General features: G+C 37.9%; 1 protein-coding gene across 1 annotated transcript in view; it reads left to right on the plus strand.

Annotated features, from left to right (window-relative positions):
• The first annotated feature begins 1,463 nt into the window (after window positions 1–1,463).
• Window positions 1,464–14,311, plus strand: part of chst1 (carbohydrate (keratan sulfate Gal-6) sulfotransferase 1) — a 38,184-nt gene continuing 25,336 nt past the window's right edge. Inside the window, exon 1 of the mRNA XM_079603569.1 lies at window positions 1,464–1,533. The gene's annotated coding sequence lies outside the window, so the exon portion shown is untranslated. The remainder of the gene's footprint in view (window positions 1,534–14,311) is intronic.

Raw genomic sequence — 14,311 nt, forward strand, 5'->3', positions numbered from 1 at the left:
CGATTGCTAATAAGAGACAGATATCAGCGCCACACACACGAGTCCTGCATTTAATTCTACCGAACTACCTGCAAGTGCTGAATTACTACTCACAAAGGTCCGTTTATTTGACGAATTAAACTTGTGAGGTAAGTTAACGCAGTGCTGTTTCACGCGGTCTAACGTTACACTATCACACTAAACTGCATTTGAGTGTGTTAAAAGTTATAATGTTATTGTTTGTTGGCTATATGAGACTAACAGTTAGCAGTAAGCTAGATCAACATTAGAATAACATATAGATCATATTCTAACATTTCATCATGTTGAGCTAACGTTATATAAGATTGATTAGTTTTATGTAACGTTACATTTGCTCACCTGTCTAATAAAGTACATGCAAGAGTGGCGTCTCTGTCAAGTCGAAGTTTGTCACGGACGCGGAGCTCTCGGCATCTCGAAAACGCCACGCTGATATTGATCCTCGTGTTAGTTCTCCTTTTTTCCAAAAGTTTGCTTGCCATGGTCCATAATGTTTGAACGAAACAGCAACAGCGTGCAGCTAGACGTTACGCACTACGCAGTTGTCCACGTCTGTCGCCATGGTTACTATGAGGCAGCACGAGCGGAAACCAGGCATAACGCGGATATTACGTCAGTGACAGGCGACATGTGAACATGTTTTATGGTTTTCCGGGACGTCACTTATTTAAAATTGGAATTTCTCTGAAATAAAAAATCTTTGGGAACTTTTTGCATATTGTAAGTACACACCTGCAGGAAATATATAACACTGTTATATATATTTAAGTCCTAAAAATATGCCTGCTGGCGGGTTTGCAGTGACATGCAGGTTTTTACTGTATTGCACATGTTTTATTCCCTATTACTGAAGTACATTACAATCCACAAAACCACATGATGCCGTTGATAGCTCCTCTCAGGCCTGCTGCCATATAGAAAAGTGTTGGATTGATCTGTCAGCAGGGAGAGCGGAGGCAGAGGTTCAGTTTTCAGCGAAATACAGGGAGACTGACTTTAAAAGGAGCTTTGGTTCATACCAGCCAAACCAAGTCTAGTAATTAGAGGGCAGAAAAACACAGAGGATCGACGTGCAAGCAGTGAAAATGTTATTGAGCTGTTTATTTGCGTCCGACAAGAATACTCTCGCAGACTCGCATACATTGACGTTAACTAAGGAGGATTTTGAAGGGATTTTCTTCCAGATGAGAGTTTCAATGCTGCGCATCCGCAGCGTGTGGGGAAAAGTGGGATGCTTGCTGCCGCCAAACGCTCCTTTCCCTGCACTGAGGATTGTAATGATTTATCTTGAATGAAGTAAAGTGTGAAAGAGGTTCAAGTGCCCTTATCGGTGGTTGGAGATGGTTGTTTACCATCTGCACTACATGGTGTGCAATCAAGGGTAGATTGTAGCAGTCACTGTAATAATACTCTGCTCTTGATCATATTTTCCAGGATGAAGGGTTTTATGCAAGATTGCAAACAAACCCCTATTGGATCCTCATAATTCAACTCTAATGCAGTCTCGCCCGGGTGAGTTAACTTGTATGAAAAGTGGATGTTATTTGCTATCACCGCAGGTCTGACAGAATAATTGGGATTCCGCTGGTGTATAAAATGGAAGGTAATTCCCTCGAACCCCCTCCATATGAGTTTGTGCAGCATCACATCAATTTTATTACGAGTCCTGGTGTGGCTCGACAATATTAGCCATTTAACCTTTCCGGTTGCTAATAGGAGATATCAGGGGGAGGAGGAGTGTAATCCAATAACAGGCTGTGAAATGTGTATTTTTGGCCATTTAAATGCAAATGGAGTGGTACTGAGGCTGTGAGGGGTTGATGGCTGAGGGCAGCGGTGCATGGTCTGCATGAGACAGCGGTACATGCAATGAGATCAGACGGGCCCAGGTATCACATAAGGGTTGGGGGGGCTGAGTTAGCGTTGGTGGAAGGGGAATGGTGGTGACTGTAATGAGCGAAAATAAACATTTCCTGTCCGTTGGAGATGCGATCTAAGGATGATAAATGGAGCGGCCGCAGGTGAGGATGATAAATCGCTTGGCTGGGCTGATTGGGACGTGGCTGGTGGGAAAGAAGAGAGGGGAGGGAGCCCTGCTGGATATTAGCCGCACCTCATGCTGTGGGGTTATTGGGATGAGCGAAATACCACATTTTTATTTTGCTATAAAGCTAAGTGCAAATTATTCGAGTACTGAAGGAAAAGTTCACCCACATTTTTTTTATTCTGTCATCATTTAACTAATCCTCATGTCGTTAGCTTAGGATATTAATTCATTTGAATATTTCTATCAGGACTGCTGATGAATGAGTCATTCATAAAGATGGTCACTTTTTTTGTTCCTGCATGAATTTGAGCCAATTGGTTGAATTCAAAATTCAGTGACTCACCAATAAAAACGGTCACTTGCTTTGTTTCTCACTGAGTGTTTACAGTGAAACAGTTGAGTGAATGATTACGTGACTCATTCAAAAAGACAGTCACCTGTTTTGTTTCTGAATCAATCACTGTTTTTTCGCAAATTGTTTGAATGAGAGATTCAGTGACTCCAAAAACGGTCACTTGTTTTGTTTCTGAACGAATTAGTGTTTGTAAATGAATCAATTGAGTTCAAAGTTCAGTTACTTCTTCAGAAGAGGTACTCAGTATATGAATTTGAGCAGCCTTTCGCTTGTTTTGTTCCTGAATTAATCAGTATTTTTAACAAAACCGTTAATTGAATAATTCAGTGACTCTCAATTATAAAGACAGTTAGGCCTGCTTTTCCTGATTAAGGTGATCAGCCAATTCGTTCATATGAATCAAACTGGACTGTTTTGTTTGTATGTTTGCCTATTTCTGTCAGTTTTTAATTGGAAAACAATTATAAGGCTCAAACTGTCGTGATTGGCTCTTGAAAATCCAACAGCTGTCTGTTGACCTGTCATGGCCTTTAACTGGGCTGTACTTGCACTCTGCTCCAACTTTTGTTAAAACTGGTAGGAGCATCTGTGAGAATAAATCCCAGATGAGTCTTTAATCTTCAAATCTGATGTGGAATCGGATAGAATAAGCGGCTCTGGTGTTGCCATCAGTGTGTGTGTGTGTGTGTGTGTGTGTGTGCGTGTGTGTGTGTGTCTGTGTGAGTCAATTTAGAGGTACATTTTCAGGCTGATAGAGAGAGGGTCTGCTCTAATCCCACCCTTGCATCTAACTTCCCTTCTCTGATCGATACATGTTTATTTCTCCCCACATCATATTGATTCCTCAGGATAAGGAACCAAATAAAATAAACGAAAGCGGAGACATATAAAACCAGATTAAGTGTCTAAAAAATGATGCTTGGTTAGGCAGATGACCCAGAAAGTAAAGATGGTGTGTTGTTCATTAATCAGTGAGTAATATTCTCACAGGATGATCGTGGGATTTCTAGGGTGTAAAGAAAGCTGGTAACATCAATCAAGTTTATGATTCAGATTTCAGTTAATTTCTGGTCAGGCTTGCACAACATGTGCATATGAGCATGTTGCGAGAGGCATCAATAATTCACCAGATCACTGAAAGATTTATTTTCAGAATGTTTAAGGCAAGCATCACTATTACTATCGCTCTTAAGGATAGGGGTTGGCTTATTTAGGGACCTAAATATCTGGGATTTGGGATTGGGCCCTTTTTACTTGGGCCAGTATGCAAACATCAATAATAACTTAGCAACCAGGGTAAGAAACTAATCTGTCATAAGTACCACAGATCTAAAATGTTGGGACATAGTGATTTTTTAAAAATCAAACCTTTTGTTGTTTTATTCAAGGCCTATTTAGTATAGTGCACCTTAGAGAGTGTTGCTGACTGAATGAACTGAACTTGAAGCAAACGCTCCCAAAAGCTCCATTACTTGTGAATTATTTCCAGCTAATGTACTTGCTATTTGACTAAAGCTTTTTGATGTTGATCTAATGTTAATTCATATTTTTTACATAAATGGGCAGCATACTGTTTAAATAGTAAAAAATGCTGCCATAAAGAATTTTAGTTTGTTTTGAAAATCAGTTTAAAATGGTTGATTTTTTTAAACGGCTAGCAACACCTTTGCACATAGCACCTTAGCAACCACAAAGCAACGCCTTGACAACCACTATTGCATCACATCGGAGAGTTTTGTATGGTAAGCCCCGCCCATAATTTCTTCATAAAATGCATACGAATGCATAGGCCTACAATGTTTCCGTACATTGAGAAATAGCTTCAAATATATCTGGTGTTTATTATTGAACAGAAGTTTTAAGGCCTGAATTGCATCATGTGTTAGGCCTACAATCTGACCTCCACTCTAATATATAGTTATTGCATACTTTAAAGTGATTTTTTTTCAAGTTTCTTGAAAAGGAAAACCAACAGCTATGAGAGTAGAAAAAAGGCTTCTCGAGTCTTAATGTACAAATAAACATCCAGACTATTAAAAGTTCACACAGGTGACGACGTGTGCGCTGAGGATAGTGGAAAACACATGAGCTCCTCTCCCGGTAACTTTCCGTCTTTGATGCGCTAATTACTGGAGTCTGGAAAATCGCTGATCCTCGTGTCAGCAGTAATAAGTCGCCAGACCCCCGGTGGTGATTTTGTTTTTCAGCGAACCATTCATTTCGCAGCTGTAGCGAGTCAGGGGGGAAATATTGTTCTCCATCCTGAAGGGCTCTAGGGCTTTGTTTTTGTCGGAGGGTGCAGATTATACGCTTGCTGCGATGGACCATGCCCCATTTGGAGCACAGGGTGTGTAACTCCAGGGCTCTGGAGAGGAAACGATATCAATGTTTGTTCACTGGTTTGTGTCGGTCGACGGAGCGGTGGTTGTAAACATTAAAGTCTTCGTCTTTTTCTGCATGGGATGGGTGCAAAATTGCCTGTGATGTCTGGTAGGAGAGATGCAATGATCCAAACAAACTAAATTTGCTTTTCCTGAAGGAAATACCAGTGCTAAAGTGTTACAAGTAAGTTGTAGAAAGGTTGTAAACACAAATATTATGCATTACCTGTTCAAATGAATGAAGCCAATCACAATTAAGCATACAAATACTAGGCTAAAAAAGTTGCTGCCTTAAATTTTGAAGGACAGTCAATTTGGATGTTTAAAGGACGGTTTAAATTAAACCAGGAGTAGACCTTAATCTAGAATAGTTAATCGTGTCTTTAAAAAATGGCTTTCTGTAACACAGATTAAGTACAGATTAATTACATATAGACTATGGAGTCCTGAACTAAAATGAACCAGATTAAATTAAACCAACTGTGCTAATCTGAATTAGCATGACAGAGGTTGCATATAAAACATGGAATGAACCAAGAAAGTCTTAAAATTACATGAAACTGAGAAGCAAATCCAAGGAAAACAATGGCATCAGAAAAAGCTTCAATCGAAAAAAATGTACTAACAAGAGAACACTAAATAATCTGCACACAGCTATGGAATAAAAGAAAATAAATGCTGGGAAATGTATATATAAAATGTACAACTAGAATCAATGATGTTCATTAACAATGAATGATTTTCATTCAAAATGAATTATTCAAATAACTCTATAATTAATGCTTCTTGCTTATTCCTGTGATTTACATAACAAACTTACAATAACTTTACATGTGGTGTTCAGTGTTGGCAGTCTAAAAGCAGTACTGGTTTTTCAACTAGAGTACTACCATAGTGGTTGCTTTATTTTTAATACAATCAGAATTAAGTTGGTAGCAAGTCCTTGATTCAAGCACAGGCTCAACACTTTACCACAATGGTAACCCCAAAAAAGACGAACATAACAGAAACTTTTAAATACCAACATAATAGAACATTAAACATTATCAAGTCTCTCTGTTTTCACAACTTGCTAAAATATCACTTTATTTCAAAATTGTCTCTCCTAATTCAGCCCTGTGCAAAGCATGATGGGAAGTGAAAGTCATGTATGTCTGGGTATAGATTGAAACATATTTCAAAATGAAAACATCAAGTGAAGCCAAAGAGTGACCATTTCAAGTCAGTTTAACATGAACCATTCACATTTGAACTAGAAACCCAATACAATGGTGTGTGTGTGTGTGTGTGTGTCCAAGTACTGCATGTGTCTTCTTTAAAACAAACTTCTTTAAAAGTTAATCTGAAGTTAAACCTGTCTCCTGGTAGGTTTAATTTAAGACTCAATTTAGTCCTGGAGTAACTCTAGTCTTCCTCCAGGAAATCATTTTTTAAAACTCTGGAATAAACTAAATCTAGGACTATTTAAAGCCATGACAGAGAAAGCAGATTTCTGTTAATCTAGTTTAAAGGGCCATTTTAGTCTAGGACTTAAACTCTGTCCGGGAAACCGCCCCCAAGTCATTTCAAATTAAATTACATTAGTTTAATCTTGTATAAGATTTATATACAAAAATGTACAAAAACGCTTAACTTATTTTGATGCGTTAAAGCAATGTAAAAACATATGTTGTCATAACTTATTGATCATATCATTTTTTCAGTGTACAAATGAAAGGTAGCCTAGATGGAATTGTAAAAATGACTGTGTATGTTTTTGTTTTTTTGAAAGTGAAGTAGACATTATTACACAAATAATAGTTCAGATTACTGTCACGTGACCTCCTTTTGTTGTTAAATTCAACAAGCGTGTCCAACCTTGGAAAATGAAAAGTGAATATTTAACTAATTTGGCATTTTTAGTAAATTTTAAGTGCTATTTTTTCAGGTATAGGCCTACAGACAGACATTTAAATATAATTATTAAATAAAATTACTAAGTTAAATTACAGCAGCTTTAAGCGAGATGTACTTTTGTATTCTTAAAATAATTTCCCCATGGCTGTTCATTATATACTAAAATAAAAAAGGGGGTTGGGGTAGAAGAAATTCTTTCAAGCTTCTATTAATGGACATTCGGAGAACTTTCAGAACTAATATCTGAAAACCGATAACATAGACCCCCAGAGCTTTCATCGATTTTTTTTTCTCTTATTAGTTTTATTATGACTTTTGTAAGAAGGCACACACTGATGTAAGAAAGACTGAGGATTTCTCTTAAATCTGATCTCCGAGGACAAATTCTACTGTTCCAAATATATGTCAGAGAAGGGAAAAACGAATAATATGAAGTCTTAAATCATATCAGTGTATGATACCTGATAGTATAATAGCAAAGACATAAAAACAGTCTATGAACAATAAAACATTGATGAATGAAGGTGTACAAGTTGCCCTTGGATTCAACAGAATTAAACAAATCACGATTATTAAAAAACAGTATCATATATCCATATTCAGTAAAAAATTAAATCGCATTAACCACTCTGTACATTTGGTAACATACTGAAGTGTTATTTCCATGCCATCTGGACATTTCATTTGTTAATGGAGGATTTGTCTTAATCTGACAGATGGGCAATTCACTATGAACACTAAACAATTTCAGAAAGCAGTATCACGCATTCATTTCTCTGAAAATATTCCTGTAGAGTAAACTGTACTCGAAATAAGACTGTAGAGGGGTACTCAAAGCTGTTTTCAGCTGTTCAAACATCGAGTTGCTTTGCTCCGTTAAAATAGACATGAAATATAACTTGTATAATTCCCTGCACATTCTGGTGGAACATTCTAGAAAGTACCAGCAAAAAGCAATAATTGCATTGTTTGTTTGGACATGCTGCAAGCATTGGTTTAGTTTTAACTTTAATTTGGCTAAAATACTGATAATTAATTAAATACACATTTTATTTAGCGCTGAAATATTGCACGCAAAACTGGCACAGTTCAAACAACAAAAACCATGAAAAAAAAAAAAACAGGTTAGGAATGATGTACAGCTGTGTCTTTCCCTAAAACACATCCTTTCAAAACCTCAATATGCAAACCTCAGCTTTTTGGTTCCATCATCCCATTGCAGTTTATACGATTTTCATCCTCCCTCTCTCAGCCTCTCTTAGAAAAAATAAGATTGCTTTCTCACTCATTTATCTGAAGCCCATCAAAAGCCAAAGGGTAAGAAGTGCTTCATCCAAAATAGATGCATTAGTGTTTTAAGATGCTGAGGGACAGATTGACGCTTTGCAAAGCTAAGCCGTCTCAAATTGATCTGCAGACCTTTTTTAGAAAATATATACAAATAATTTATCGTGAAATTGTGTTATTTTGCGAGCATTGTAAGACTGAGCCTTGAACTCATCTAATGGCCCTTTTTCTTTTCTATGTGCTTTTGATTTCTTTAAAGTGGTCATATTAGGGGAGCATTGATTAACTGAATCGGTCAACAAAAGGCCTCTTTAATTTATGATGCAGTGAAATTATGATGTCTGTTTATTCAAAGTTTCCACAAACAGAGCTGAAGAAGCCCGAATCCAGCAATATAAAAACCCAGGTAAACTTGATGTAATTTTCCTCCAGGTTTGCCCGTTTTATTGTCTACCAGAGAAACATTTACACCCAACCTTTATGCATTTCTTTCTTCTGTGCAACACAAAAGAATACATTTGAAAAATAACTCAGTGTTTTTTGTCAATGAACGTCAATGGGGTTTTCATGTTGTTTTGGACCCCAATGACTTTAATTGTACGGGCAAATACTATCAAACAAACCCTTTATCCTAAATAAATAGTTGGTATATGTTTCAGAAGAAAAATGCAATTCATAATAGAAAAATCATAATCTGTCAAAGTTGAGTTGTGCAAGTCAAACTAGGCTTTTAGAAGAAAGTTCCTTTCTTTAAGGATCAGATCTGTATTGAGATTAAAAATAAATATACGAAGCAATTAAAAATGCATGTGAGGGAATAGTCATGAGAGCTCAAAATGAAATACTGGGATAGATGGGTGTTCAAATGAGAAAGAGAAGCCTATATCACTGGTCCTCATTGCTTTATTTTATAGGGAGAAAGCACTGGTACAATCAAACTTGGATTACCTTGTACTTTGTGAAAGTTTTATTCAAGAGCGTTTAGTTTAAGAAGTTTTAATGACCCCTTTTGATGGAGATAAAACTCTTCACGGAGCAAATTTCTCCATGATAATGTCTTCGATTGTCATTGCCGGGTGGGTTATTGTGGGAGATTTTCCGTGTGGGCTGACAGATATGGCTTATAATATCATCCTATTAAATTTCTACAAAACCTTTTTTAAAGTAGGCTATTAAAGTGTCAGACTGATTCATAAAAACTCTAGCCTAATATGTGCCATTGAACGATAACATAAAAAAATAATGCGTATGTTGTTACACAATAACAGAAAGAACGCTGCGTTTTAAATCTGCTTTTTTTGACTCAGCCTTAAGCAGAGACGGTTATATATCAAATTTTAAGGGAGACATCTGGCCGTGGACGGGCACAGGTAATAGCGCCGGGCATGAGGAAGCTATTATGCCCACTGCTGCTGTAGTCGATCTGTTATCTAACCCAATTTGGTGGGACAGATTGCACCGCTGGGACGAGCGACTGACCCCTGAGTCTTGTTTGGGTTGGTGTGTGCGTGTGTGTGGTGAAATGGACAGGGTGTCCTCTGCTGCAGACTCATCATCACACACACACACACACGTACACGCGCGCTTACGCCACACCCATTCATCATTCTCTTTCAACCCGAGCGCCCCTTCACGACGGTGAGAAAGTAGCGGATTGAGCCGGTGCGAGGCACACGGGTCACGGTCCTATTCCGGTGAACGGAAGCGTGACCTGGCCTGCAAGAACAGCAATTTAGACAATTCACAACACAAATGAAAACAGGACTGCTCAGAGTGAGGTGAGTCTGACTCTCGAACTCCCAACAGAGAAACCGGTGCTAGTTTTGGTCTGTGGGTTAATGTGGAACTCACTAATCTCCGTGCAATGGTGTCTATATATAGGTATATAGGCTTAAATATAACTTTTAATTAGATTCTTTCTCAAGGCACTTCACTGAATCTTTTACCTACCCATAGGCACTAACAAATGGTATGAACAGGTTTCGCAACTGGAATCTGACTGGCTTTAATGTAGGCCTGTATCTCCAGGTAGTCCTCTTCTTTTTGTCTTGAGACGTCCAACCCTGAATGGGGGATTAGAAGTTTTGTAGGCCATCACAAGCCCTCAGGCATCAACAGAGAACTACAGAGACACATGCTCAAAATTACACTTGTGTTAGTGCTTGTAACTTTTTAACCATGTGGTATACACATGAAATTCCTGGGCTTTATGGTTTAATGATTCATTCAACACACCTGCTGGTTTCAGTTTCCGCCTGGCAAAATTGTCCACCATTTTGTTTTTGGATGTCCTTCCAAAAATTGTAAAATGATCTTCACCAAATTTGGACCAATCTTCAGACCAATCCTCATGAAAGTTTTCGATTAGATGTTTGGTTCCATTCTGGACAAATTACTTTATAAATATGATGGTACGGATTCCAAACAGGAAATAATGCTTCTGGTAACAGTTTGGTGTATTATAGAGCTGCATAATTAATCGTTAAAAGGTCGCGAACTCGATTCAAACACTCGCGTGATCAAATGACAATGAATCCCCTGTGTCTATTTAACTGACAAGTAGCATCACAGCGAACAAGTGTTTTCGACCCAAATGGCGTTACCTATAGACGAGCACGAAGACACGTAGGCTTCGAGTCAACGTGCCACATAAAGTTTGGACCAGGATTGTGGTGCCTAGGCTAATCCGGCCAAGTCTTCGTGCTTGTATAGGCAACGCCATGGTAATGCCATGTTGGTGGATTAGCACCTGAAGAATTTCCTTTAGTTGAAAGCCCAGATAAAGGTAAAAAGACTTATAGACTGATTCAAGTCTAGATTAGACTAAATCAACTATTTCTGTTTTGTTTAATGTTGCGGTTCAGTAGCCTGGCAAGCCAGACCCACATCAAGATGTTGGGTCTGGGAACTCTACATTGGCAGGGCTCAATCCGAGGGGCGGGATAAACGGTTGTCTTTCAAAATGCCTCTGCACGCAATAGGAAAGCACTACAACCAACCAGAGCAACGAAGAAGGTGACGTAGTCAGAGAAATAATGACTTCAGTGCCGTTCTTTGTTCTTTTCTCAAAGAAAAGCTTAACTCCAGGTCTTCCAGAGTCACGAAAAACAATTCGAAAAACCGCTGTTCGCCAGCAACAGCAGCCATTCTTTGTTTTCAAGTAGCAGGGAACCGTCGCAACTCTGTCGTCATTATGTTAAGCCCGACCGCCGACACTGTACACGATGTGATTGGCCTGACTAGAGTTTGGTTTTTCCAGCTCGAAAGCCAACGGAGAGTTGTCAGACCAAAATAAAATTAGCTGCCGCTAGGGTGCGTCTAGATTTCTAGGCTAGCGGTTCAGGGCTTCTGTAGCAAACAGCTAGAATGTCATGAAAAATGTGTTTGCAAAGCACCACCTACTCGTCACTATGTATAAAAAACATAACATTTGAACCGCTCGGCTTTAAAATAGTGGATTCACCATTCTACGGGTATGTTTATTTAGCTTCTAATGCAGACAGAGCTTGGCCCATAACAGCTTACAAATTTTGCCAAGAGAGTCCACATAAGATCTTTCAAATAATTTGTTTTTCATAGAAAGACTTTTGATAAAAGGCAAGGGAGGGAGACGGGGCTCGGTATGCAAATAAAGACAAAATAATGCTAAACCTTGGCCTTGAGGGCATATTGAGTCTCACAGTGCAGAAGTGTTTCCAGGATGAAGAAAAAACACGTACAGTAAATGGGTCTGTCAGACAATATAGTGAATGGAAGTATGTGAATAGATTTCATTTGTGCTTTTCTAGTGTCCTCTAAGAAAAAAAAATCAGATTATGGTCTCTGAAAATGTTCTCATCCTCACATTTCGTCCTCAGATTCTCCGACTTTGTTGGTTTTCTAGGACTTAACAAGGATGGTGTCTACATTCTTTTCAATTAAAAATATTTTATCTTTCTGACATTAATTAATTCAGACTTTTGGACAACGAGCTATTTTCCAAACAGACCATAATTAAGTCATATTGTATTTCTTATCATAGCTTGTGGTAAATATAATGTGGATTTCTGGCAAGAATAGACTATTTGGCTCTAACAGACTGATTGCTATCGTTCATTCTCTCGATTAAAACCCCTGATTGAATGTCATACCGTGTTGATCACAGTAATACATCCTGATTGTAATCATGGTTTGGCGCTCTGTGAATAATCAACTGTATTCATGCAAAACCAACAGAGAGGGCTTTTTAATGCCGGCACTTGTGGGAGATTTGGTTATAGATCTTTAAAATCCCAGTGGGCAACCTGTCGGCCAGGTCTCTGCAATCAACAAAAGATTCATTTTTTATTTATTTTTTTAAAATTAGAGCCATCTGATGTTTCACTGCAATCGTGTTGACTTGCATCTAGGGACAGATGAGTTGACGGATGACATCTATGATCGCCCTTTATGGAACTTTAACGCTTCAATTATTTTTCTCGATAATGGCCTCATCTTTATCCCGTTGATGAAGCGTGTCTGGCGAAACAAACCTGTTTTTTGAAGAGAGGGAATAAGCTTCCGCTACAGAGACTCTGCAGTGCTGATGACCTAAATAGAGAGAGAGAGAAAAGAGAGGAAGGGAGAGAGAGAGTGGGGAATGGAAAGGAACAGCAATTAATTGAATACTTTACATTTTTGCATTAAGATTGCACTGTATAAGGTCGAGAATGACTTGAATAACAACAAGACCTACAATGCAAATTGGAACTTTCTTTTGTCACCAGCCAATCAAAATAATTTGGATTTCATACCGTAGCATAGTTGGTTCTATTAGGTGTTTTTTTGTGGATTTATTTCGCCTTAAGCTTTAGCTCGCACTTTACACGGTCCAATAACTCTGAAGCACAGAAAGAAAATTTATTGAATAAATAAATTATATACCCCAGCTTACTGAGACATCTGGGCCGTTTTCTGTCTTATGAAACAAGCTGAATCTTTTATACACCATCAAATGCTTTCACACAATGCCAGAGAGTGTATAAGGAGCAGAAGATGGACCATACATAAATGAATGGGAGAAATGTCTCAATATGGCTGCTAAAAGAATGAAAGTCTCACCTTAAAAGAGCAAATCATCTTTTTATAGATGCCTGCTATAGATGCTAGATCACCTGCTTTTTTCTAAAATGTTATTTTACATTTTTTAGCACAATTTGAGATTTAAAAAAAAGCCAAATTCGTGATACATTTTTTAGATTCTAATTCCGATTAGACTTACAGGAATGTAATCTTGATAAACTACTTTAAAGTGTTTTCTTATTAAAGTTTGATAAATGCTACATAGAAAATAGCTGCCTGGAGGCATTACCAAGATGGCCGCTAAGTGAGTTGAGGAACACTACAGTAGCTGCATTTACATTACCCTTCAAATTGCGCAAATTAAAAATTGCTAATTGAAAATACGCCCAATGGAAACACGTTAATTTTTCAAAAACTCCCATATATCGCAAAAAGGATTTTACACCCCTATGAGGTGGTTTTTCAGGCAATCTGAAAGAGGAATATTTCACATTTGCAGGTCACCTGGCGTTTATGTAAAACAAGTCGATCATTCTTTAAAGAGGATGCGGTATGCTTGGACAGAAGACGAGACAGAGTTCTTTATTAAACTCATAAAAGACAAAAGTATCACGGGAATACTGGATTCTAAAAAACAAAAAAATGCCACAATTTATCAAGATCTTGAAGCAGATAGGAGGGAAAAACACCTCACATGTCCCACTCCCAAGTATTAGGGGCTTTCCTTGCCATTAATGCTTGGATAACACTACTTTGATTGAAAATAATGTCTAGTGCGGTGGCAGGGATATACATAAACTTATCAACATCCGTTGCCATGATGTTTGGAATTACTTATCGCGATAGGAAAAAATTAAGGTTTAGTCGCATATATTATAGCATCGGTTAAAAGTTAAAAGTCTGTAATGGAAACGCGGCTAGTGAGACAGAATGAAGTCTTGTGCTACATTCTTAATACTGTAAAAAGTTCTTGAAGATGAGGATTTTCATGCATGAACAGCACATTATGTACTTAATTCAGAGCGCAGAACCCTCTTTTATGGGAAACGCCTCACAAAAACCTGTATAATCAAATGTTGTTTTGTATGACTTTGACTTAACTTTGAATCAAAATAATGAACAATGCTGAAAAAACAATCCCTGACAAATAATGAATGGCTTTTCATCTATAGATTTGATGAGCTGTTGTCATAGAGATGTTTTACATACACATAGCTTTTAGGATATGCAGATATTCTGGACACACATTTTGACTTAGATAATGTGCTATTTTGGTGACCAAAT

Source organism: Phoxinus phoxinus (genome assembly GCF_949152265.1).
Source record: "Phoxinus phoxinus genome assembly, chromosome: 25".
NCBI lineage: Eukaryota > Metazoa > Chordata > Actinopteri > Cypriniformes > Leuciscidae > Phoxinus > Phoxinus phoxinus.